A 24788-nucleotide genomic window follows, 5' to 3' on the forward strand; every position below is an offset into this window, starting at 1 on the left:
TACTGGTAACACTGATTAGTTGGACAAGACCCTTCCTTCTGTGTCAAAGCTGAGAGGTTTACTGAGCGGGCACAGACTCAGCTTGGTCAATGGAGGGGACCTCTCATCCCCTGACTCGATGTTTCAAATTCTCCGGAGGCTTCGTATGTATTTAATCCCCTGATGGGCTAGGGTTGGATGAGGTGGGGCTGGAGGTGTTATTTCAGAGGGCTGGGTGTCTGGCAATATGGAGGGTTGGGGGGCAAAGATGGTGGGTCAGCTGAAAAGGCTTAACTGCTCATAGGGTTGTTTTAAGTATTGCAACTTCTTCTTATTCTAAGTTATATGAAGAAGTGCTTTTTGTATTCTGCCAAGTTCTAGTGCCGTGGAAAAGACTTCTTCCTACTTATCTCACGCCATTCTCTCTCTCTCTCTCTCTCTCTCTCTCTCTCTCTCTCTCTCTCTCTCTCTCTCTCCTGGCCCTCTTCCATTTCAAACTGAACAAACCTATTCTACTCATTTATTTGAAGAACTGTAGCTTATTATTTTAGCCGAAGTGGCTCCTGAACTAGCTTACAGAGATCAGTAGCAAGTAGTCTTTCTCACCTGTCATCCCCCCTCCCCCCTTCAAAATAAAGTACCTGTTTGCAAATAATGTTTATCTGGCTTTTACTAGAATTATCACATGTGTATTTTAGCAAAACTTAAGAAGATGTCATTGTTAGCTTCCTGTCTTGTTTTCCCCAGTACTGTACTCCACAACATTTTATTATTATTATTATTATTATTATTATTATTATTATTATTATTATTATTTTTCTGCTGCCTTTTCCAAGCAAACTGCTCAAGATAGTTTGCAAGCAGGTAAAAGCAATAAATATTATTTTAAAATGACAGAGCAGCAATAACATGTTACATATACAACACATGATATTGCAGCTGTTGTAAGAAAAGAAAAAGAGAAGGGAAGGGAAGTCTGGCTTTTCCCAAAGCAAAGTAGCAATTCTCTCTGGAGAGCCAATATTTTACGAAGTTCATATTTGGGGCTTGTCTGCAGCAAGTCATAACATTTTGCAAACGGGGGGGGGGGGGGTTCTTAATTCCTCCCCATTGTGTGTGAATGCATTTCCCTAGCTATCACTTGCTGCCAAGCAGATGTGTTATTTATTAAACCTCTTGGTGGAAAAAGGATCCCCTAAGCTTTGAACATCTGTGATGATGAAAAGAGCCTGGTTTTCGTTGCCAAAGCTGCTTTTTGTCTGCCAATCTGGGTGCTCCTCATGTGCAGGCGGTGGCATGCTTTCTGCACATGATGGAGTGTCTTCTTCAGTTTTCTGTGGGTTAATGTTAGAAAGGCTTGCAACAAGCCCTCAAAAATGCTTCTCGGCACTCAGTTCTTCTCAGTGAATGTCTCTCCTGACCTTGGCACCCTAACCCATGAAGTATCTACAAAATGACATCACAAAGTCTTGAATGACATTACAGTGGTACCTCAGGTTAAGAAGGAGGTCCGTACTTAACCTGAAACTGTTCTTAACCTGAAGCACCACTTTAGCTAATGGGGCCTCCCGCTGCCGCTGCGCCGCCACCACATGATTTCTGTTCTCATCCTGAAGCAAAGTTCATAACCTGAAGCACTATTTCTGGGTTAGCGGAGTCTGTAACCTGAAGCATCTGTAACATGAGGTACTACTGTACTGAGAAACTGAAAAAGTAAAAATAAAACTACTAAAACTACTAAAGGTAAAAAGAAAACTACTAAGCCAAATGAGCATATATAAAGATCCTTGAATGCCTCTCTCACCACCACCCGGGCTGCTTTTATAGTCTCAAATTTTGTTGGGGTTTGCAAAAACCCCAAAGTCCCGAAGTCCTGCAGGCCAGGCTCAGAATATGAACCCGGATAGAAGATCACAATTCCTAGGTGGATTTTTCAACCTCTTTGCCCAAGTCTTTCTCACACTATTACCTCAGATGCAGCAGGAAATTTCATAATTCCCTTTCACCTGAATTTTGCTGTGTACAAATTGGTGGCTCCTAAATCATGCCCTGGCTCTAGTGACTGATGTTCATAGAATATTTACACAGTAAGCTGCATTGGTTTGTTGGTTTGTTTATTCATATAATTCCTAGGCCACCTTTCTAGAATACATCTGGTGCCATGGGAGACTTGCAAGTGATTGATATAAAGCTGCCGTCACCACAGTGCATTTCATTATAAAGCATTTGTTGCATTGATAATATAATTCCATTCTGAAAACATGACAAGATGAACAGAATATTTTTTTAAAAAAAAACTATGTATGTAAATAACATCTAATTAGCTGGAAGATAGCACTATTCTAAAAGGGGAATTTAAGCACCCACATCCAAAAAATATAACCTTCCCAAGAATTCTGTATATGATTCTTTCATTCTGATACTGTAGTCTTCCAGTAGGACTGTGGGTGATCAAAGGTGTAATGTGATTTGATTTGACTTTCTGGCGTCTCAGCACCCATATGATTATAAAATACTGAATTGTTAGCAAATTGATGGTGCATTGCAGATACATACTGAATGAGGAGATCCAGCACTGAAAAAAAATCATACATTTGTGCTACCCTTTCTCAAAGGAATTGCAAATTGTCAAAAGGCAATTTGCAAACATGCCATTAAAAAACTGCTTAAAATAGTCTTAAAAGCAGTTCAATAAACAACTAAAGATTTTGCATTGTTTTAAAGTATAGGACAGAGAACCTTTCATCCAGCTGGAAAAGCTTCTTGAATTAGTCTTGCCCATCCCTTTCAGTGGTCTACTCAGAGTAAGTCCCAGACCTCTAACCACTACACCATGCTGCCCCTCCAGTGTATAGGATTCATGGCCAAGCACTGACACAGTGTGCCCCTATGGTGTGCTTTTTGGGTATTTCAGGTAGCACCCACGACCCAGTTTTATCATATTGGCTCTGAGCCTACAATGCTGACCCACCACATCCAATTGTGCAAGTGATTTTCATAATGGTTGTCTTTAATATTTGACAGCACGGTTTTCTGCTGGGTTGCACTGCTTAGTCAATGAGAACCTCTGCAGACAAATAAAAATGGGATTGGATGGCATGGAAATTGAGAGTCAAAAGGGCCCTGTAAATAATTTTAGAGTGCCTCCGGCAACCTGCTCAAACACTGCCATTATAAATAAGGTGTAATGTACTAGAGACTGAATTACAATCAAGGCAGCCATAAGGATGTGGAATGTGGACCGTGCTTATTTAAAGTATATACAGTTGGATTATGATCTGCAGGCAGCACAGCGTGAGGAATCAATAACCACTCACTCAACCAGGGGCCAAGGAGACTGTGATTATAAAAAAGGACTTGGTGACAGGGAGGGGAGGGGGAGCGACTCAGAATTGTAAATTCCGATTTCTGAGGAGGTTAGATATAGTAGTATAAGTTTCATTAATAGAATGGCATTTATTAGTTGGCCTGTTGGCTCTCTATAAAATGCCAATGCTACAGGAGGCTGAGATATCCTCTTTTTCTTTGTAGGAATCTTGTATTTTCTTCTTGATGATACAATGGGCTTTGCTTTCTGCGGCATGCATGGTCTTAGAAGAACTGTTTGCACCTACTGAACCAAATGCTACCTTGTCAGTGGAGCTGTGTGTGGAAGTGGTTTAACCTGCTCTGATGTGTGCTAAACTGCAGGGGTCAGCAAACTTTTTCAGCAGGGGGCCGGTCCACTGTCCCTCAGACCTTGTGGGGGACCGGACTATATATATTTATTTGGGGGGGGGGGGGATTGAACAAATTCCTATGCCCCACAAATAACCCAGAGATACATTTTAAATAAAAGGACACATTCTACTCATGTAAAAACAAGCTGATTCCCGGACTGTCTGCGGGCCGGATTTAGAAGGCGATTGGGCTGGATCTGGTCCCCGGGCCTTAGTTTGCCTACCCATGTGCTAAAGGATATTGTAGCAAACACGTCTGCCCAGAACTTTGCTCCAGCGAAGCTGTCTGAAGCAAGGAGGGAGGAAAACAGTTAAACCCAAGAAGGGGAATTTTTTTAAGAAACAAATAAACAAAAATGGAAGCTTGTGGCACCTTCAAAGGAGCTGTTGTGGCATAAGCTTTTGTGGACTAGAGTCGCTTTCCCTGAATGGTATCTTATGAAGGGGTATCTAGTCCATGAAGGTTTGTAGGTAAGGTGCTATGTAGGAATATCTCTGACCAGGGCTCCCAATAGTCAAGCTTCAGCATCTGGTGCCTGTGTCAGCAGCATTGTTTCAACAGCACTCATGCCAACCTGCTGAAGTACTCAATTGTTTTGACAACAAGAGCCAGTTCCTGTCCACCAGGGTCTATCCCCCCCCCCAAAAAAAGTGCTTTTTAGTGGAGTATGTTGTGTGAGGATACTTGGCAGATCCACAGCATACATTAAAAACACATCCAATACACGGCCTCGGTCTAGTATATCTGAAGGAGTGTCTCCACCCCCATCATCCAGCCCAGACACTGAGGTCCAGCGCCGAGGGCCTTCTGGTGGTTCCCTCACTGCAAGAAGCCAAGTTACAGGGAAACAGGCAGAGGGCCTTCTCAATAGTGGCGCCTGCCCTGTGGAACGCCCTCTCACTAGATGTCAAAGAGATAAACAACTACCAGACTTTAAGAAGACATCTGAAGGCAGCCCTGTTTAGGGAAGCTTTTAATGTTTAATAGACTATTGTATTTTAGTTTTCTGTTGGAAGCCGCCCAGAGTGGCTGGGGAAACGCAGCCAGATGGGCAGGGTATAAATAGTAAATTATTATTCTTATTAGTAGTAGAATGTGACTTTGCCTCAAAAAAATCCCATGAATTGTTGTTTGCTAGGGGTGTTGGGAATTGTAGTGTTGTACGGTGTTGTAAAGATGCTTAACACCATTCACTTAGAGATTGAAACGGTATAGAGTACGGCGTTACCTGAGTGGGAGATATGGGGGGAGGGGATGGTTATGCTGCTGTTTGTGTGGTGGCATATTGCTCTATATAAGGAGTCTTCAACTTCTTCAGAACTGGGACACACCTTTCACCCTAAGATGCATTTTGGGACCTATTTATAAATTTATTTTTTTACCATACATTTGCATGGCTGTAGTGCTGCTCTTGCAATGCTACCTTAGATCAGGTTGCAACCCAAAAGCTGAAAGTCCAATACTCTAGATCATAGGCCTACTGACGCCTTTTCAGAAAAAAAAAGATTACTCACTGCACCCCTGGAGATCTACCTTATTTAAGTGAAGGGGCAGGGCTGGCGCTGCAGCCCTCCTGCCTTTGGCCAAATAGGCAGGCCAGCTGTGACCCACTTTCCATTCCTGAGTGAAGCTGAAATGGTTCACCCAAGCCATGGAAAACCCCTTGCCTCCAACAGGATCACTGGATCCAGGGGAGGTGTCACGGCTGTCCTGCAACAGCATCCGAACTGGTGGTAAATGGCACCACACAACAGATAAAACATGTACAAACGGTTTTTCAATAATTTCTTCTTTCTTTATGTTTCCACTGCCCCCCTTTTTTTTATTCAACACCCCCCAATTGCACCTGAGGCTGCTCTAGATGGAAGTGGGTGGATGAGCTGCTTGTAAATTGTGATTAATGTTGCCTGGATTTTTTTTGTGTTCGCACCAGATGCTTGCTTTGCAACAAATTGTTGGCTGGGGGTTAGCTACATGTGTTATGGGTATGATTGTTGGGAATGAACAGGAGTGAAATTTGTATGTGGAAGGATGTGCTTGGGAGATGCTGCCTTGCAGGGCTGCCAACTTGGAATAAAATATTGAGAGACCCATATAAACACCGCCTTTCATAATTGATCACAAGATGCGGCATACCCATCATCTTTGGGGTGGCCCCTCAAATAATGTATTAGAGGGGGGCAAAGGGGCCTCAACCCCTAGGGTTTGCCTCCTATGCTGCCTTGTGTGTAGGGTGAAGTATAGGTGCAGCGTTTACCTTTGTTTAGTTATTAATAATAACTAAATTAATAATAATTTAGTTACTAATTTACTTAATAATTAATAATAACAAGTTAATAATATTAAAATTTATTTTATATAATTGATAATTAATTAATAATAATTTGTACATGGCATTTTTATTATATCCAGGGAAATACTTCTGCCTGTGCAATGGAACTCGCCCTCCTCCTCCTCACATGCCTCTTGTCTTCCCTAATCTGCTCCAGAGAATTGGGGGAACCACCAGAATATATTCTGAGGTAGTAGGGGCAGGCAGACGAGACACACAGGAGGGAGGAAAAGCTCCTTTGTGCAAGGGAAGCCCTTGTACAGTGTTACTGCAGGTTAAGAACTTAATTCGTTCTGGAGGTCCGCTCTTAACCTGAAACTGTTCTTAACCTGAGGAACCACTTCTGCTAATGGGGCCTCCTGCTGCCGCCACGCTGCTGCTGCACAATTTCTGTTCTCATCCTGAAGCAAAGTTCTTATCCCGAGGTGCTATTTATGGGTTAGCGGAGTCTGTAACCCGAAGCGTCTGTAACCCGAGGTACCACTGTACAGTTACCGTATTTTTTGCTCTATAAGACTCACTTTTTCCCTTCTAAAAAGTAAGGGGAAATGTGTGTGCGTCTTATGGAGTGACTGCAGGCTGCGCAGCTATCCCAGAAGCCAGAACAGCAAGAGGGATTGCTGCTTTCACTGCGCAGCGATCCCTCTTGCTGTTCTGGCTTCTGAGATTCAGAATATTTTTTTTCCTGATTTCCTCATCCAAAAACTAGGTGCGTCTTGTGGTCTGGTGCGTCTTATAGAGCGAAAAATATGGTAATTTCCCTTTGATATTTACATGAATATATATATAGTTTTCTTGCTAATTATTTGCTCTTAAATTGTTCACCATCTCTCTTGGAGCAAAACACTGGCCTCTAAATGTGGATCTTCATCATACTTTGCATTAGATTTTCATTTGTAATCATATCTTGTTATTTTTTTATGCTTTAAAATTATTATTATTAAATGCAAATTGGTGTAAAATTGATTGAAGTAAAATAAATCAATAACTGATTAAAATCATCAGTTAAAAGAAAAGAAACACAGGAAAACAGATAAAGAAACCATTTTGGTGTTCTTTTAAAGTCTTAGCAAGTGCAATGCCCAATGGAACCAGGAACCAGATGGCTGCTGTTAGGAAGTGTCAGTCAGATTAAAAATGGGGAGTGAAGAGAGCAAGGATAGAACCTGCACAGGCTGCACATTTCCCTGTTCTGCTGATCAATGATCCTACATGCATTTTGTAATAACAGGATGGATTCATCTTTAACTTCCTATGCAAGTTAAAAATAAAAAATAAAAATCTGGAGGCCATTCCCACCACCCAGCGTTGTGATTGGAACAAACAAACAAATGGTTTGCAAGTGTGGATCTCAAGGGCAACAACTAGTTTGTATTGCAGAATTTTGTGTGTATGAGGGCCTGTCACACCGTTGATATAACAACAGCAGCAGCAGCAGCAGCAACAACAGTATAACATGTCTAAATACCATTTCCATTGGTGCTTGAATATTATAAAATCAGAAATAAACATGATCTTCCTCATTATTACAGTGGAGCTAAGAGAAAGTATTTAACCCCACCTTTCCTCCAAAGGGTTCAAGGTGGTGCCCATGGTTCTCCCTCTCCTCATTTAATCCCTATAAACAAACTTGTGAGGTGGGCAGGGACATAACTAGGGGCTAACCAGGTTGTCCTCCCACCAAAGGCACAGACTCAGAGGGAGGCAAATATGGCACCATTGCACTCTGCCTCTCTGCCCATCTGCACACTCCACACTTCACTGCTCTGGGCAGCTGGGCAAGGCTCCCCTGGGTGTTTCGGCAGGGGAATCCAGTTGCTGGCAATGACATCCCTGTAGGGCCCCCTCCCTGCTTGGTAGTGGCACTATTAGCTCCTTCCCAAGGGTGCAGGAAATGGGGAGGGGGGGTTGCGCCAATACATCTCATTGACAAGGGTGCAAGGGAGCCTAGGTATACCTCTGAAGGTAAATTAAGCTGAGAGATAGTCGCTGGCCCAAGGTCACCAAGTGAACTTCATGAGTGGGGACTTGAGCCATGGTTTCCCAGGTCCTAGTCCCGTACTCTAACCACTACACTACACTGCCTACGTCTCCCTAGTGAATTTGTGGCAGAGGTGAGATTTAAATTGGCTGTAGTTCAGAATATTGGTTATCCAGCTGAGTACATGTAGGATATCAGCCAGATCAGAGGTTACTGGGACCTACAAGACCAATGTTGAGTTTAATCTCTCTCTCTCTCTCTCTCTCTCTCTCTCTCTCTTTTCCCTGTGTGTGAGAGAGGGGGGAGGGGGCGACACAGAGACCAATTGCCTGCTCTAGGCTACTTGCAATATCAGTTTTTTATTCATGAGCGTTATGAAAAATATATGCTCACAAGCTTCATGCACAATTACATTCAGAGAGAGAAAAGCGATCCATTGTCTAGGTGGGAGGTGTGGAAAGTTCCTGGCTCTTGCTAAGGGATGCTAAGATGATTGTGCCACCTGCACATTAGGAAGCCACTTCCACAAACTCCTGCTCCCACTCCATCTGTTTAAATTTATGGCCTTCCGCTGCTGCTTTTTTTCTTTTCTTTGCATGGACTCAATTCTCTTTCATCTTCCGTTTTTTTTTTTTCTGTAGATCACGTTTAGCTTGGTAATCATACTGGGAAAAGGAGGGTAGTAAGGGAGGACAGACCGAGGTGTGTGTTGCTATTCACATGGGGAAGATTTTTCCCCAAGAAAAATAAGCCGAATAACTTATTTTAATAATGACCTTGAGAAATTAAATAAAAATACAATAAGCATGGTAGATTAGAAAGAACAAGCCAATTAAAAACAAAACATGCTCTGCAAAATTCTGTGACAGATAAAAGTGGCCTGCAACCTTGACAGTAAGAGATGAATACTAACATGATTTTGCAAGGACCACACACGGCTGTGGGTTTTTAAAAGCCTTCTGAATTTTTAAAGAGTTGTAGGCTATTTTAGAAAAAGTAGAAAGGTGAAAAGGCTATCTCACTCCTTTTTATTTTTATGTTTTCAGTTAAACAACTTGGGAAGGGATGTGAGGAGGAGAAAACCATACTGAGTTTGCCTGCAGCTGGAAGGCATGCAACAACATTTCTCCAACTTTAATATCTGCTGTTTCATTTTATATTCATCATGTCAGCATAATCTGCTTTTATGGGAATAGTCTTGGTTCCCGACCAAATGCATTTAAGCCCTTTTGCTTTTAAGTTTGATTGTAATGCGACTTGAAAATTTCAATGAAATGTTTATATTTAAGGACTGTAGAAATGGCAGAGAGAAAATGGAATTACAAAATCAATCAGAAAGCATCTTGCTCTTGTGTGCGTATGTCTCTCTGTTTCCTTGTCTCTCTGACCTTTCTTGTGAGCAGACAACTGAATGGCTGGCTGGAAACGTCTTCCCTGCTTGTTCTTCAGGGACATATTTGTACAATGTGCTGGAAGCAAAATGGGCTTCTTGAGCACAATTCTTCTGCATTTGGAAGGAAAGTGTGGTGTTCAGCAAATTTTTTACTCAGAGTAGACCCACTGAAATTAATTGACCTAACTCAGTCATATTCATTAATTTCAGTTAGTCTACTTTGAGTAAAAATTAGTTGCCACCCAACTACCTGCAAAGGGATAGCTGTCCCTTGCCTTTGGGGGGAGGGTCGCCAATTCAGCAGGAACAGAAGAATCTTAAATATATCAGCTCCTAAGCAAGCACAGATTTGTATTGTATTATTGTATTGTATTGTATTGTATTGTATTGTATTGTATTGTATTGTCATATATCATATCATAATCTCGTAATGCAGTTTTCAGTGATGAGTGCGCTTCAGTCAGATGTGAAGATATGAATTTCTTGGCAGGCCTTGGGAAAGTAAAGCAAATTTCCTGCTTTTTTTAGCATTCCTCTGTAACATAGGGATGTATCCCACTAAGGCTGGATCAAAGAAGCATTTCAGTTAAACATGTTGTGAACTTTGTATGAGAAATTGGGTTAGCAAAAGTGGAACTCCACAGTGCCATTTGCACAGTGTTAGAATGCCTAAACAACGGATATAAAGCACTTTTTCTTTGCCAATGTAGCTGAGTCCTAAGTGCTACTCAGGTGGAGGCCATGGCTTGGTGAAAGAGCATCAGCTTTGCATTCAGAAGGTCCCAGGTTCAATTGTTGGCACCTCCAGATCGGGCTGAGAGAGACTCCTGTCTGAAACTCAGTAGAGTGGCCACCAGCCAGTGTAAGCAATGCTGAACTAAATGGACCATGTGGTCTGACTATGTATAATTTAAATGGGTATATTCTAAGAACAAACATTGGGTATTTACAACCCAAAATGTTGGTCATGTTATGGTGCACATATGCATTATTTATTTATTTATTAAATTTATATCCTGCCTTTCCTCCCCAAGGAACCATGGTGGCAAGTACACAAATCTTTATACAAATGGATCATCTAAAAAGAGTTCCAGCGCAGATTCCCCTTTAAGGTTGCAGTTCCCAGCATCTGCTATGGTGGAGTTGTGCTTGAAAATTCAACCACTAATGCACTTTCCAAAATAAATATATTGAGGAGCAAGATAGGGTTTTAGATGTGTTTAGAGGGACAGCAAACAATCAAGAGAGTTTACCCAAATAGAGGTGATTTCCAGCTGAACAGGCTGCCTGGGTAGGTAATTAGCTGTTGTGGTTCCCACCAATCCACAATAATTTTGGAAACATTAGGCTAACATTAGAGAACCCTTGTGTGTACAAAGCAGTCTGCCCAACCTGACTGCTGACTGTTCTAATCTTATTTTGCATTCCAAGGCGGAGAAGAATTTCTGGGTAAATGACCCTCAATTCATAATGTGTCTGAGCATTACAAGCTGGGCAAATTTTCATTCTGAACTTTGACAGTGTTGCTACTTACCAAGGAATATTAAATAGCTAAGCCAATTTCTTCTTTTCACACTTGCACCTCAACCCACATGAATTGTATGCTTTTTCTTTCTTTATAATAAAATAGTTTGGTATAAAACATGCCCCCCCCAACAAAATCTTGATAAACGGCTGTATCTATGTTCTCCTTAGAGTGCATCCTCTGGAATCAGTGGACCCTGGTTGCGTACATTAATTCCAGTGGGTCTGCTCTGAGTAACATTGGATACAACTCAAAATTGTAAGGTGTCAACTTAAAAACAACTTCTGGATCTCCAGTGGAAAAGTCTTAGTCTAAGGCAAATTCACAGATCTGTGAAATTTCAGAGAAGAGAGGCATGTTCTAGATTTGTCTGGTTCTAATTTGGGTGTTGCTAGTGTGCTGCCCTTAAGATTTTGTTGGACGCCCATCAACACTAACCAAGGCGGTCAGTGGTCAGGGATGGAGGGAGCTGCAGTCTAGTAAAATATTGAGGGCACCATTTTGGCTATCCCTGTTCTAACTGGACAGTGTTGGTCATCAAGTCTTAAGTACATATGCCTTACAAGGATACTGTGAGGACAGAACAGGAATACAGTTTTTTAACCTGCCTTTAAGCTCTTATCTGGGATGCTGGTAGCGCTGTGGGTTAAACCACAGACCCTAGGACTTGCCAATCATAAGGTCGGCAGTTCGAATCCCCGTGACGGGGTGAGCTCCCGTTGCTCTGTCCCTGCTCCTGCCAACCTAGCAGTTTGAAAGCACGTCAAAGTACAAGTAGATAAATAGGTACCGCTCCGGCGGGAAGGTAAACGGTGTTTCCGCGTGCTGCTCTGGTTCACCAGAAGTGGCTTAGTCTTGCTGGCCACATGACCCGGAAGCTGTACGCTGGCTCCCTCGGCCAATAAAGCGAGATGAGCAGCGCAATTCCAGAGTTGGTCACGACTGCACCTAATGGTCAGGGGTCCCTTTACCCTTTACCTAAGCTCTTATCTATTCTTCTAAATACATTTAATACTAACATCACATTACATTGTGCTTGGCACTGCAGTTCATATTTGGGGTTGTGTGGTGTCATATTTGTGTTATGTCAGCTATTCTGTGAAGCCAAGAGTGTGGCAGTTTTAATTGCATTGTGGTGCCATCTGACAGGGCAAATTGGAGAGAAGTCTTTTGGCTTGCTAAATACAGAAATCTGAGTGTGTATACTTGCTCACTTAAGAACAGGCACTGACTTTCCTGCTTTGACACCATAACTACGCATGGGTTGTGCAGTGCAGGGCTGCCAACTTGAATAAAATATTGGGGAGGGGGCAGGTAAGCCCCACCCCACATAATCAATCACATGACACAGCACACACACAGCATCTGAATGGCAATACAGTGGTGCCCCACAAGACGAATGCCTCGCAAGATGGAAAACCCGCTAGACGAAAGGGTTTTCCGTTTTGGAGGTGCTTCGCAAAACGAATTTCTATGGGCTTGCTTCACAAGACGAAAATGTCTTGCGATTCCTGGGTTTTCCCCCCTCCCCCCTTTTTCCCAAGCCCCTAAGCCGCTTAACAGCTGTTCGCTAAGCCGCTTAACAGCTGTTCGCTAAGCCGCTTAACAGCTGATCGCTAAGCCGCTTAACAGCTGATCTAAGCCGCTTATCAGCTGATCTAAGCCGCTAATAGCCTTTTAGCAGCTAATCCGCTAATCCCTTAAGCCTTTAATAGCCGCTAATAGCCGCTGAACCACTAATAGCGCTAATAGCGCTAATCCGCTAATTGGCTTGCTTCGCAAGACGAAAAAAACCGCAAGACGAAGAGACTCGCGGAACGGATTCTTTTTGTCTTGCGAGGCACCACTGTACCCATTAATTTTGAAGGGACCTGGCCCCTTCAAATATTTTAGGGGGGCGCGAGGGACCTCAGCCCCTAGGAGTTAGCTCCTGTGGTGCAATGTATACATGAGTAGCTTGGTTTAAAAATAATGACCCTTGGTCATCGCCGAGATTCTAGGATAAAAGCCAAGAGCTTCTCAAGTCTCATGAATATTGTTCACATTTATATTTGCATAATATCATTAGCTGTAGTGATTGATTGCTATAGTTTAGAATGTAATTTGTTTCATAATTGCTAACTAGAATTTTTGTAATGGATGGATTTGTTCTACTAAATTAGTGGTTTTAATATTTGGCCAATATTTGGCCAATTGAGCAAGGCCTTTTCTTTAGAGTGGTCAAACACTGAACATTATAATATCACATTCTAAAGATCAGTGCAATAACATCTAAAGGAGTTGGTCATTCAAACTTTTGCTGCCCCTTTTCCCAGGAGCTATGCAGTACGGCTGTCTTTCTCAACCTAAGACTTTTGATGTGGGTCCAAAGTCCCAGGTGTTGCTGAGAAACAGTTCTTTTGTTGTTATTGTTGTTTTACAGAGCAACTTTCAAATCCCTCTTCATTCATGAAGCTCACACTGTGAGTGGGAGTACGGGTTAACTACCATCACTCCAGGCTGTCTTTTACCATAAGGTTTTTTTGTGAGGGGGAGAGGGGGAATAAGGGTTAGAGGAATGGTTGAGGAAATTTATAATTACTGTATTTTTCCGTGTATAACACACCCTCCTGTATAAGACGCTTCCTATTTTGGGGGACTCAAAATTAAGAAAATGAGGGGAGATTGCCCCTGTGTGTAAGACTACACCCTCTTTATTAACATTAATTTTTGGTAAAAAATCCTAGTCTTATACACAGAAAGGTACGGTAAGTATAAGTAAAATAGGTCCTCGTGTACCAGCACAGGTTGAATGGAGGCAAGCAAACCAGCCAAACCAATCCTTCCTTGTTAACTTTGCTGTTGCCTCCTCTGCTCACTCGGTTGCTTGGAACTCTGTGGCTGCCAGGCGAGCTGTTATATGCAAGGCTGCACCAACCACATAAGCACAATGTTTGCGGCTTCTGTTCGCTTAGCTAGGATCCGAAGAGCAAGTGAAATGATAAAACTCTCACTTTCCAGACAGGGCTACATACAGTGCTGTGAAAAATATATTGTATGTCTGGTTTAAGTCTAAGGAGTCTCGTATGGCAGAACAACTCTAGCCCTGCCCCATAGCAACAAAATCCCACTTCCTAACCTGAATTATCTGTTTCATCAGTTATTAGCAGAACATCCACCAAGCTACTTAATGTCGTCTGTCAGCTACAATGACATCTCTGTCTATTTAGCTGTCCCTATGCATGGGTTTCTCATATTGGCAGGGCATGACCTCAGTTTATATACAGTACTGTATTTCATCCTTAGCAGGTGCATGAAATTCTAGGTCTCCTGATAGTACTGTTATTGCTATTGAGGTTCAGATGAAGGTTTCTGTAGCAGTTGACAAACAGAAGTGTTTTGAGCGGATTTCCATGGTGCTGTTCTCCCCCACGCCCTCTTAAAAATACAGATATTGGTTACATCACTTCTTATATACCTCATAAAAAAGGTTTTTTATTTGAAGCTTTAGTGCTTTTTCAGTGTTTCACTACCAAAGGTTATGGACTGTTTCTCTGTTGTCAGAACTAAAATGAACACATTTTTCAAAAGCAAAATGATTATTGTGTGTGTGTGAAACCTTGGGTGGGTTAGCTTAACTTGTCCCACTGTTCAAACCTTTTTCACTTGTGCTCCTGCTTTCCCTCTCCTGGTTTGGAAGGTTTTTGTGGGAAGACTAGAAATTGTATTCTATCTACAAGTCATACTTCACCAGGAGAACATATTACACTCCATATTTTGGTTTCTGAGATAACTCAGCTTTTTCAGCTAGAAAAAAGAAGTAGTTAATTTATAGCTTCCAAATTGGAAAATAATGAACCATTTGGCCTAACCTTCTGTCTTGATGGCAGATAAATTTATACAAGGGATAAATTCAGGCATAATGGAAAGCCATGATTTGTTTGGCCAAACCATGGCTTGTCTTAATGTCTGAACCTAACTCTGCCCACAAACTGTGGTTTGCTTTGAGACTAACCATCCAAGACATCAAAGTTGAAGGTGATTTGTAAACCACACTTCCTGCTGTGGCTTGCTGTTCATGACTGAATTCACATATCATAAAGCCATAGGTATTTATTATAATACTTCATTTTGTAAGATTTTTTAAACCCACCTTTCATCATAAGATCAGGCTACATAGAATATGCAGTTTTAAAAGCAAATGTAAGCAATACAATAAATCATGTAAAATTCATCTAAATGGACCAGAATAAAATAAATTCTGTAAAAGAAGTGGATCCCACAAAACAAAGTACCTTACCTGTCAAAGGTCAAGGTAAGGTGTGCCTACAGCATATAACAGGAGATGTACAATAAAGATGTAGATGCACCTCAGCAGGAAGCTCCACAGTTTAAGGGCTGTCACAGAAAAAGCCTTCTCCTGTGCTGCCATTTTTAGGTGAGTTGCTTCCCTCTGCTGACAAGGTTGTAGGGATGTTTGGATATTTGGGGCCTAAGTCATTTAGGGATTTAAACACTAATGTGAGCACCTTGAATTGGGTCTGGAAATGAATGGGCAATCAGTTCAGCTACTTTAAAACAGGGATTATATAGGCACTAAATGAAACCACAGCCACTAATCTGGCCATTGCATTTTGGCCTGGTTGAAATTTCTGAATCATATTCGATGGTAGCCCCACAATAGAGTGAGTTGCAGTAATCCAGTCTAGAGGTTACCGGAGCATGAAATACAGTGAGCAACTCACTCCTGTCTAATAATAATAATAATAATTTATTTATACCCCGCCCATCTGGCTGGGTTTCCCCAGCCACTCTGGGAAGCTTCCAACAAAATATTAAAATACAATATCCTTCAGATATTAGAAGCTTCCCTAAACAGGGCTGCCTTCAGATGTCTCTTGAAAGTCTGGTAGGTGTTTTTTCCTTTGACATTTGGTGGAAGGGAGTTCCACAGGGTGGGCGCCACTACCGAGAAGGCCCTCTGCCTGGTTTCCTGTAACTGAAGGTCTGCAGCTGGTGAACCAGCCAGAGATGGAAGTGGGCAACCCAGGGCGCAGAGGCCACCTAAAGCCTCCACTGACTGTGCTGGATCTGGGAGCACTTCCAAGCTACAGACCTCATCCTTCCAGGGGAGTTCATTCCCATCCAGAGCAGGCCATCTCTCTACCTCCTTTACTAGTGAATGTGGAACAGATAACACCTCTGACTTTTCAAGAATTTGATATAATTTATTGGCTTACATCCAACCCATCACTGCTTCCAAGCACTAGCCTAGCACTTTTGCCTCCTCTCCTGATTTGGTTTAAAAAGATAGCATTGGGTGTCATCTGCATAATGGTGACACTTTACTCTAAATCTCCTGATGACAGCTCCCAGTGCTTTCGGATAGGTGGGCAGTGAACTTCTGCACCTGAAAAAGAGTCTTCACTGTGGAGATGGGGGTGGACTTACAAATCTGTGAAGCCAACCTCTAAGCATATGGTGGGGGAGGCAAACAACTAGTTCAAGATACTGGCTTGCCTGTTAAAGTCTAGAAGCTCAAACCATGGTTTTGCCAACACCTAAAGCATATTGAGTGTATGTTTGCTGAGACTTCCCTTGAAAACCACAGAAGGCAATTTTATAGTTTACCAAAGTACTTTATTCCACAATTTGGATCTGGGGTACCTGATTAATTGCTTTCTCTTATATGTACATTAAGGTCTTCCCTGAAGACTCTGCTCTATGTGCCTCTACCATCTGATACACCCTGTTCTTGGGAGAGAACATAATGTATAAAAGAACCTGGATCAGGCCAAAGGTCCTTCAAGTCCAGCATCTTGTTCTCACATCAGCCAACTAGGTTGTTCATGAGAAGCATGCAGGCAGGACCTGAACGCAACAGTGCTCTCCCCATCTGTGATTCCATGCAGTTTACCCATCCCACTATTATCCCCAGGCAAGGGTGTTTCTCCTGTCCAGCTTTTGGGGTTTTACAATACAGATTTTTATTAATGAATTATTGCTGCTGATAGCTGCGTTGAGTTTTGCTTCTTTGGTGGTTCTTTTTATTGTGTCTTATTGGTGCTTACTGATACTTGTTTTGTTGTAGTTTCAACATTTCTTATTAGTTGCGTTGTGTGACTTTGTAGATCAAAAGGCAAAGTACAAATATTTTAATAAAATTAAGTAGGAAGTTCTTTCACATGTTTTCATAAATCTCTCTCCCTTTAGTTCAAAGCTCTTTCTGCCTGTTTGGCCTAGGAAAGCTTAGGCAATTGTTCCCCCTATTGTTTCCGAGATTAAGAATCCATGGATTCCCTTCTGGTAATCATTATTCCTTTCTGCACAGCATCTTGAGTCTTCTAGGTCCTGCATTATCTAATCAAATTATCTGTGGAAAAGTACAGTGTGTTCTAAATGAGATATTACAAAGGCAGAGTAGAACAGTATTATTAATCCCCAAGTCTTCGAAAATGATTCTTCTGTTGACAGGGCCCTGAATCTGACCCTCAGGCCCAGCACATATAACCGATGGGACATTAACTGTATTAAGCTTCCCTAATAATTCTTAATATGGATTTGTCTTTTTGCTGCCCATGCACCTCATGTTGACATTTTTCACTGAACTACCCAGTGTGACCCACAAGTTTTCTCTTGGATACTCAGTTCAGAGATTTGTGGTTTTGGAGGATTGATTAGTGAAAACAGCTATTAAGTATACAGTGGCATTGTTAGAAAAATTAGTTCAGGCTGAAACTTAGCTGTTTCAACAGAATGAAAATATACTCTAAAACACAACAAAATACCCCCCCCCCCAACAGTCAGTATTGAGTCTCAGAAGATTTGCTCTAATGGCTAGCTATGCAGGCCAAATGTATTATAAAATCCAGAAAGAAACGTTGTTGAGCAAAGCCCGAAAAAAATGAAGTTTTTGAGCTAAGGCAGATAAACAACACTGCCAACATGGGTTGCCATATGTCCAGATTTTCCTGGATGTTTAAGTGATTTCCACCCAGACACTGTTTCTGATGACCAATCTTGCCAGCTATGTCCGGGAAATTCCAGACGTATGGCAACCCTATATTATGAGTAGGGGTTGGGGCACAGATGTGATCAAGGTTGCAGTTAAAGGCAAATGTACTTAATCCACACATACTGAAACAATATGTGACATTGCCATCCTTTGAAATGAATACTTCTCTGAATTTTGTGCTGCAACTCTCCAATCAAATAGTGTGCAAAAATGCATATACTAGGCTAAAGTTTGCATAAAATGCATGTAATAATGAAAATGACATACACAGATGCATCATAATATGGAAACTCTAAAAGAGAAAAGAAGCTTTGCAAAAATGTGTATATAAGAAGAAATTCACATTAAAGTTTTGATGAATTTTCATAAAGACTTTTTAAAATTTACAAATTGATTTGGATACCTGAATATATTGGGAAAAATGAGAAACTGAAATTGACTGATTTGCCAGTTCCCAACTATAGTTAATACCAAGGTCCTTGTAAAAAACCGGTGCTTCAGTTTTCCTTTGTAATTAAGCAGAACTGAAATATCCTTTTGATGGGAGAAAGTCATTTTCACCTTGTTTTATCAGGGAGGGGGCAGTTTAATAGATAAATGGTTTAATGTTTCTGTCCATTTTGTTCCACAAGCACACATTCTCTCCGGATGGAGGATGCAGTTATGAGAAAAGCCTTCTCAGATTTTGGAAGGCATCATATCTGATAGTTTCCCAAAACACAGCAGACTCTGCAGTCCTGAGCAATGGCACTTACTCCCTAGTAAGTTTGGTTAGGAATGCAGCTTAAGTTTTCATTCAAGGAGCAATTTAAGAGTATTTAATCTCTATGTACTGGGAGATGTTTATTACAAGCACTATAGATTAAACATATTTATTGCTTTGCCCTGATTGAGCTGTCCTAGATGGATTTCAGCCAGGTGTGGGGAGTGTTGATTTATATTGGATGACTAGGTTGGAATACCAAGAAGACTTATCAGCAGTTTTTACAGCTTGTTCCAACAAGCGTAGTTTGGATAACCTTGGATCATTTTGATTTCTTATCAGAATCCAGTCCTTAATACCTTTTAGTAACCAAGCAAAGCTAAGAAGCCTTAGCAACTAAAGGTGCTTGCTTTGTGGCTTCTCCGGCATATAAAACTACTGTCCCCTAAGGAAGAGGTAAAGGGGCATTTAAAGGTTTTCTTGAACTATCTGGATGTCCTCAGTCTTGTCCAGAACCCTCAATTCTTCCCCGAAAAGTAGAATTCTGGAAAACAGTAATATAGTATGCACTGGATGTAAGAATTCCCAGTGTAATGTAAGCATGCCCAAACCACGTCCCTAAATATTTAAAGGAAGTCCCTTGTTCTGAAGTGTTTCCATTCAGTTGAAATATGGGGGATAGGGCCAAAGGCTATGAATGCTTCCTTGTAATTCTGTAGTTGCCAACATGGTGCCTGTGAGCACAACAACAACCACAAGGACCTCTCCGGTACCCATGAAACCTTTGAGCTCACTCGCTGCATATTTAGCATGAGGTTGTGAGGATGGTTCCCATCTCCCCCTTTTGAACAGTAGTGATGAAGCAGGAAAGAGCATTGTGTTCTGCTACATCACCTTTCAACTTCATGAAGTGACCTGGAGTGAAAAATATTCTCTGGCTATTTCTCCCAATGCCCCACTCCCCAAACTTTGCTATGGAAAGGTTTCCCTTTTCTCAATCCATTAGTAACAATGAATGGATGCTAATTAGACAAGCTTTGCAGTTCCGAAACTTTCTACCTCCAGGATCTGCTTGAGAGGTGACGGTTAGTATAGCAGGTAGATGCAAAGTTTGTCCTAATCAATTAGGAGTTACTGGAATCATTTTCCATTACTGTACTACCTAATCCATCTTTGAAGATTGCCAAATTCTTTGCCATAATAATATCATTGTTACAACAAGGAGTTCTATAGCTTAAATTTCCTATAGAATCATAGAATCATAGAATCATAGAATCATAGAGTTGGAAGAGACCACAAGGGCCATCGAGTCCAACCCCCTGCCAAGCAGGAAACACCATCAGAGCACTCCTGACAAATGGTTGTCAAGCCTCTGCTTAAAGACCTCCAAAGAAGGAGACTCCACCACACTCCTTGGCAGCAAATTCCACTGTCGAACAGCTCTTACTGTCAGGAAGTTCTTCCTAATGTTTAGGTGGAATCTTCTTTCTTGTAGTTTGGATCCATTGCTCCGTGTCCGCTTCTCTGGAGCAGCAGAAAACAACCTTTCTCCCTCCTCTATGTGACATCCTTTTATATATTTGAACATGGCTATCATATCCCCCCTTAACCTCCTCTTCTCCAGGCTAAACATGCCCAGCTCCCTTAGCCGTTCCTCATAAGGCATCGTTTCCAGGCCTTTGACCATTTTGGTTGCCCTCCTCTGGACACGTTCCAGTTTGTCAGTGTCCTTCTTGAACTGTGGTGCCCAGAACTGGACACAGTACTCCAGGTGAGGTCTGACCAGAGCAGAATACAGTGGCACTATAACTTCCCTTGATCTAGATGCTATACTCCTATTGATGCAGCCCAGAATTGCATTGGCTTTTTTAGCTGCCGCGTCACATACAGGTAAGTCCATACATTGACCCTGGACTCAGCCTTCCAATTTTAGGCTCTAAAGTGGGGAAGGGTTATTTTATAGTTCCCCTTCCCTTCCCAAAGATGCCATTCAAAGTAGTTGTCGTCATCTCCTGCCATTCCTTGTCATACCCTCCAACCTTTTTCTGATGAGAATAGGGATGTCCCATTCCATAATTATAATTTTACTACAATGGTACCTTGGTTTTCAAATGTCTTGGAAGTTGAGCATTTCGGTTTTTGAATGCTTTTCTGAAGTCAAACATGCCATGCAGCTTCCGTATTGAATTTTCTGTAAGTAAATGTTTCTGGTTTTCGAATGTTTCGGAAGTCAAACGGTCTTCTGGAGCAGATTACGTTCGAAAACCAAGGTACCACTGTATTTATACCCCACATATCTTACTGGGTTGCCCCAGCTACCCTAGGCAGCTTCCAACATAACTCCATACCCTTCAACATTTCTCTAATGAAAATAGGGACATTCTAAGGAAAAGGATCAGATCATAAACTTGGATGGCTTCCCTAAATCAGGGATGCCCCTGGAAAAAAGGGACACTTGGAGGGTCTGCCTTTCCTGCTTCTCCTTTCACACTCAACTTGTGCCCTACTCACTTCCAGGCTGCATGTACATTCATCTTCCTTCTTGTACATGCACCTACAGCAGACTTCTTGTATATTCGTTCTTTCTGTTCCTAATTAGTTAGCTGGTTTGAAACAACCTTTTCTCTCTCTAATTCTACTCCTAGCCTGCTCCAGCCTTAAACCTCAGAGGAAGGACACTTCCATTCCCCATAACTTTCCTTTTCTTCTTTAACTTCCCTTTTCTGCCTTGTTCTGGCAGAGGCTTGTGATGTGGCCAGGGTGCAGGTGGGCAAGTGAGGTGGCACTGAGCAGGCTGCAACACTGATTCTCCCCATTTGGGAAGCAGAACGCTGCACCACAGTGCCCCTTGAGTTCTCCCTCTGCCGCGAACTTCTTGCATGCCTTACCCACCACATTTGAGAAACTGTGACCCAGCCAAGAGATCTCCTGTCTTCATTCTGTGTGTACCACTTGGTCGTTCTCCATATTTTCTTCACAATTTCAGAGTCTACTGACTACTGCTATCAGTTTTAATATTTAATGCTTGTTTAGCATCATTCACATCCTAGACGCCGTACAGAAAGCAGCAGTAATGCAGTCCCTGCCCACAGGGCTTACTGTCTTTATTAAACATACGAAACAGGAAGGGGGGGGTGGAGAGACAGAGAGAGAGTGGGAGGGAAATGGTAATGAAAAGCCTGAACGATGAAGAGTCAGAAGTGTTGCAGTGGGTAGAGTAGTGCCTAGGAAATGCTTTTCAAAACAAACGGATGTTCAGGAATGACTCAGGAGACCAATGCAGTTTGATGTAGGCAAGTTCCAAATGTGTACCTATGAGTAGGGTTGGATGGATCACTGTATTTCTGCTACGTCAGTTTCTGCATGTGTTCATTCATAAGTCCATAATGACCTGTTCCTACAGTACTCTGAGGTAAAATCAACATGAGGTTATTTTGTCCTAAATTTTGCACAGATTTTTTATGCATTTTGGCATGTTATTTGGGTTGAAGATTGTATTGTGAGCTTTTGTGAAGTGCAGAATTGGAATATTCTGGCCCAGGTATTATATTGGCACATGCGATATCTGTTGGCTCACTTAAAAGCTTTCAAGGAAGATTGAATACACATTTTTAATAAACAAGCAAACAAAGCATTGTTAATTTATCAGGGAAGAGCATGTGTCCTGCATGCAGAAGGTCTCGTGTTCAATTCCTGGCATCTTTAGGCAGGACTGGGAGAGATTTCCCATCTGAAACCCTGGAGAACTGCTTCCAGTCCAGTCGATGTGCACAGTACTGTGGTAGATGACCCTGTGGGTTTGAGTCAGTATAAGGCAGCTACCTATGTTGCTGTTGTTGATAGGCGTTTATTCCCCAGCTCTCCTGAAGTATTCAGATAGGACCATTAGATGGAAGTTTGTGTTTCCTGTCCTTGTTCCTGGTTGGATAATGAGCGACCTGGGCCACTAACTGTCCTCGTTGGGGATTCAAGTGGCAATGCCTCTGTCTTGGATATGTCGATAGAATAATTAGCAAAGTGCTGAGTAAGGGAGTTTGCAATAATGGTTTAACCTTGTCTCTGTCAAGGGGGAAAACAGCAGCTGGGTATTCAGGCAGCTATAGAACAGTGGGAGTTTTGTGAGGGGGTGGAGGGGGATAAGTCTGATGGACAGGTAAGCTAAGCTCCACGCAAAGGGTTTCACTTTCTAGATAGGGTCTGCTTTGCCTGTTCATATCTGTTCCACCAGCTTAAACTCACAACAGCTATCTTTTCAGTACTGCAAAATGGGGAGTTTGTGCTGGGGGCCAGTGTTGTAGAAAGGAAAATGAACTTACGTGGAGCAGAAAACCTCTCTTGCGCAGAGGGGCATATGAGTCCTTGACACGAGCAGAATTTTAAAACATTGAAGTCTGTAGCTGTTGGCTACAATCTTTCCAAGAGCAGTTACTGCATATCTTAATTCTGAAGCCAGGGGCAAGCCCCTTTTAAGACTAGAAGATTGTGCATGGCTGCTCATTTTGCTTGTATTCATGAGTATCTTTCAGAAATGGTGTAGTTTCAGCTCATTTTTGGTAGCTAAGCCTAAGCAGGTTGAGTGCTTTATGTTCTGCTGTTGGCAATGTTTGTACTAGTTTTAATTTGGTGGTATTTGGAAGAGGTTTTGCGTGCAGTGTTTACGTGTTTATCACCAGGAGCTTCTGAGATATGAGTGGCCTAATAAAGTAGCATTAAATTTAATAACCTAAAATTTGGGCAACTGGCCCAGGGTCACCAAACCATCTGGGGTTCAATTCTAAGGGTTGAAGCCAGACATTGTGAATGACTTGCTTCTCATTATATAAGGATTTGAAATGGTTTTCCTGTCTTAATAGCCTGTGGCTTGATTAAGACATAATGGGAATCCATGTTTTCCTGCTATGTCAGGTGTGGGGAACCTTTGGCCCTCCAAATGTTCCTGAACTACAACATCCATCAACCTTGGCCATTGACCATGCTTGCTGGGGCTGATGGGAGTTGTAGTTCAGCAACATCTGGAGGGACTAAGTTTCCCCATAATTGTGCCATGTGAATGAGCTGTAGTGAGCCTTGGACTCAATGTGCTCCTCCTACCCACTTCTCTTTCATGGCTGCAAGGAGAAGACCTGAAGCATTCATTTCTGACTTTGAACAGGCCACTGTTCTCCCTGCCATCCAAAGAGTTTGTTTATCTAGTGATCTGAAACCACTGTTTTATCCTGGTTTATTCTCACTGAAATTAGAATTTAAACAAACAAGAGTTCCTGAGCTTGGACACAGGATGTACCTAGGGGTTGGTCAGGTTGGCCACTGCCAAGGGTGCAGGCCCGGGGGGTGGGCCCCACAAAAATTGTGCTTCTCCACTCTGGCTCATAGTGATTCGGAGTCCACCCTGGGCTGCTCTTCCATTGCTCTGGGTTGCTGGGCAAGGCATGCAGGCTCCTCTGTTCACCTCGGTGTAGGAATCCAGTTGCTGGCATAGGCCATCACTGCAGCAGGGTGGGCACTAATTTGTAGGAGAAGGGAAAGGGAAGCAAAAGAGGAAGGAGGTGAAAGAGAAGGCAGTGAGCAGAAGGAGGGAGGCTGAAAGGCAGGCAGACGGACCAACAGAGGAGAGGGGGAGGGGGAAGGAGAGGAGGAGCAGAGCAACCAAACCCCAATGGCTCTGGGATGCAAAAGGCAACAAAATGCAAACGTTTTAATTTCTGGTCCATGATCTCTCCCAGCTTTGGAGGCGCAAGGTACACCTCTGCTTGTACATTGCAGGAAACTCAAGCTTTGTTTGAAACCAGATTCAACAATCTTTGTATGAAGCTTTGAAAGAGAAAGAGATATTGGGTGGGAGTGTGGCATTCACACTCCTTATTCATGTAGCTGGAAATCATAATCCCATTATGTCTGAACTTGGCCACAGGGTGGGCAGGATCCCCCTGCCTTATCCCCAGAAGATTCACAGTGCAGAGGGCTTCACTGGACACCTTTGCTGTGAAAGATGTTGCAGACTTCCCCAACCTGATGCCTTCCAGATATTTCAGACTACAACTCACATCAACTCTAGCTTGCACGGTCAACAGATGGAGTGTTGCAAATTGTAGAAGAAAACATCTGTAGAGCACCAGTTTGAGGAAGGCTGATCTATAGCATGTTGTCAAAGGGCATGATAA

At 42.3% G+C, this 24788-nt stretch overlaps 1 protein-coding gene across 2 annotated transcripts in view; it reads left to right on the forward strand.

Annotated features, from left to right (window-relative positions):
* ASTN2 (astrotactin 2) overlaps window positions 1-24788 on the forward strand; it is a 656733-nt gene that overhangs the window by 121147 nt on the left and 510798 nt on the right. The window lies entirely within an intron of this gene.

The sequence above is a fragment of the Podarcis tiliguerta genome, assembly GCF_965153285.1.
Source record: "Podarcis tiliguerta genome assembly, chromosome: Z".
NCBI lineage: Eukaryota > Metazoa > Chordata > Lepidosauria > Squamata > Lacertidae > Podarcis > Podarcis tiliguerta.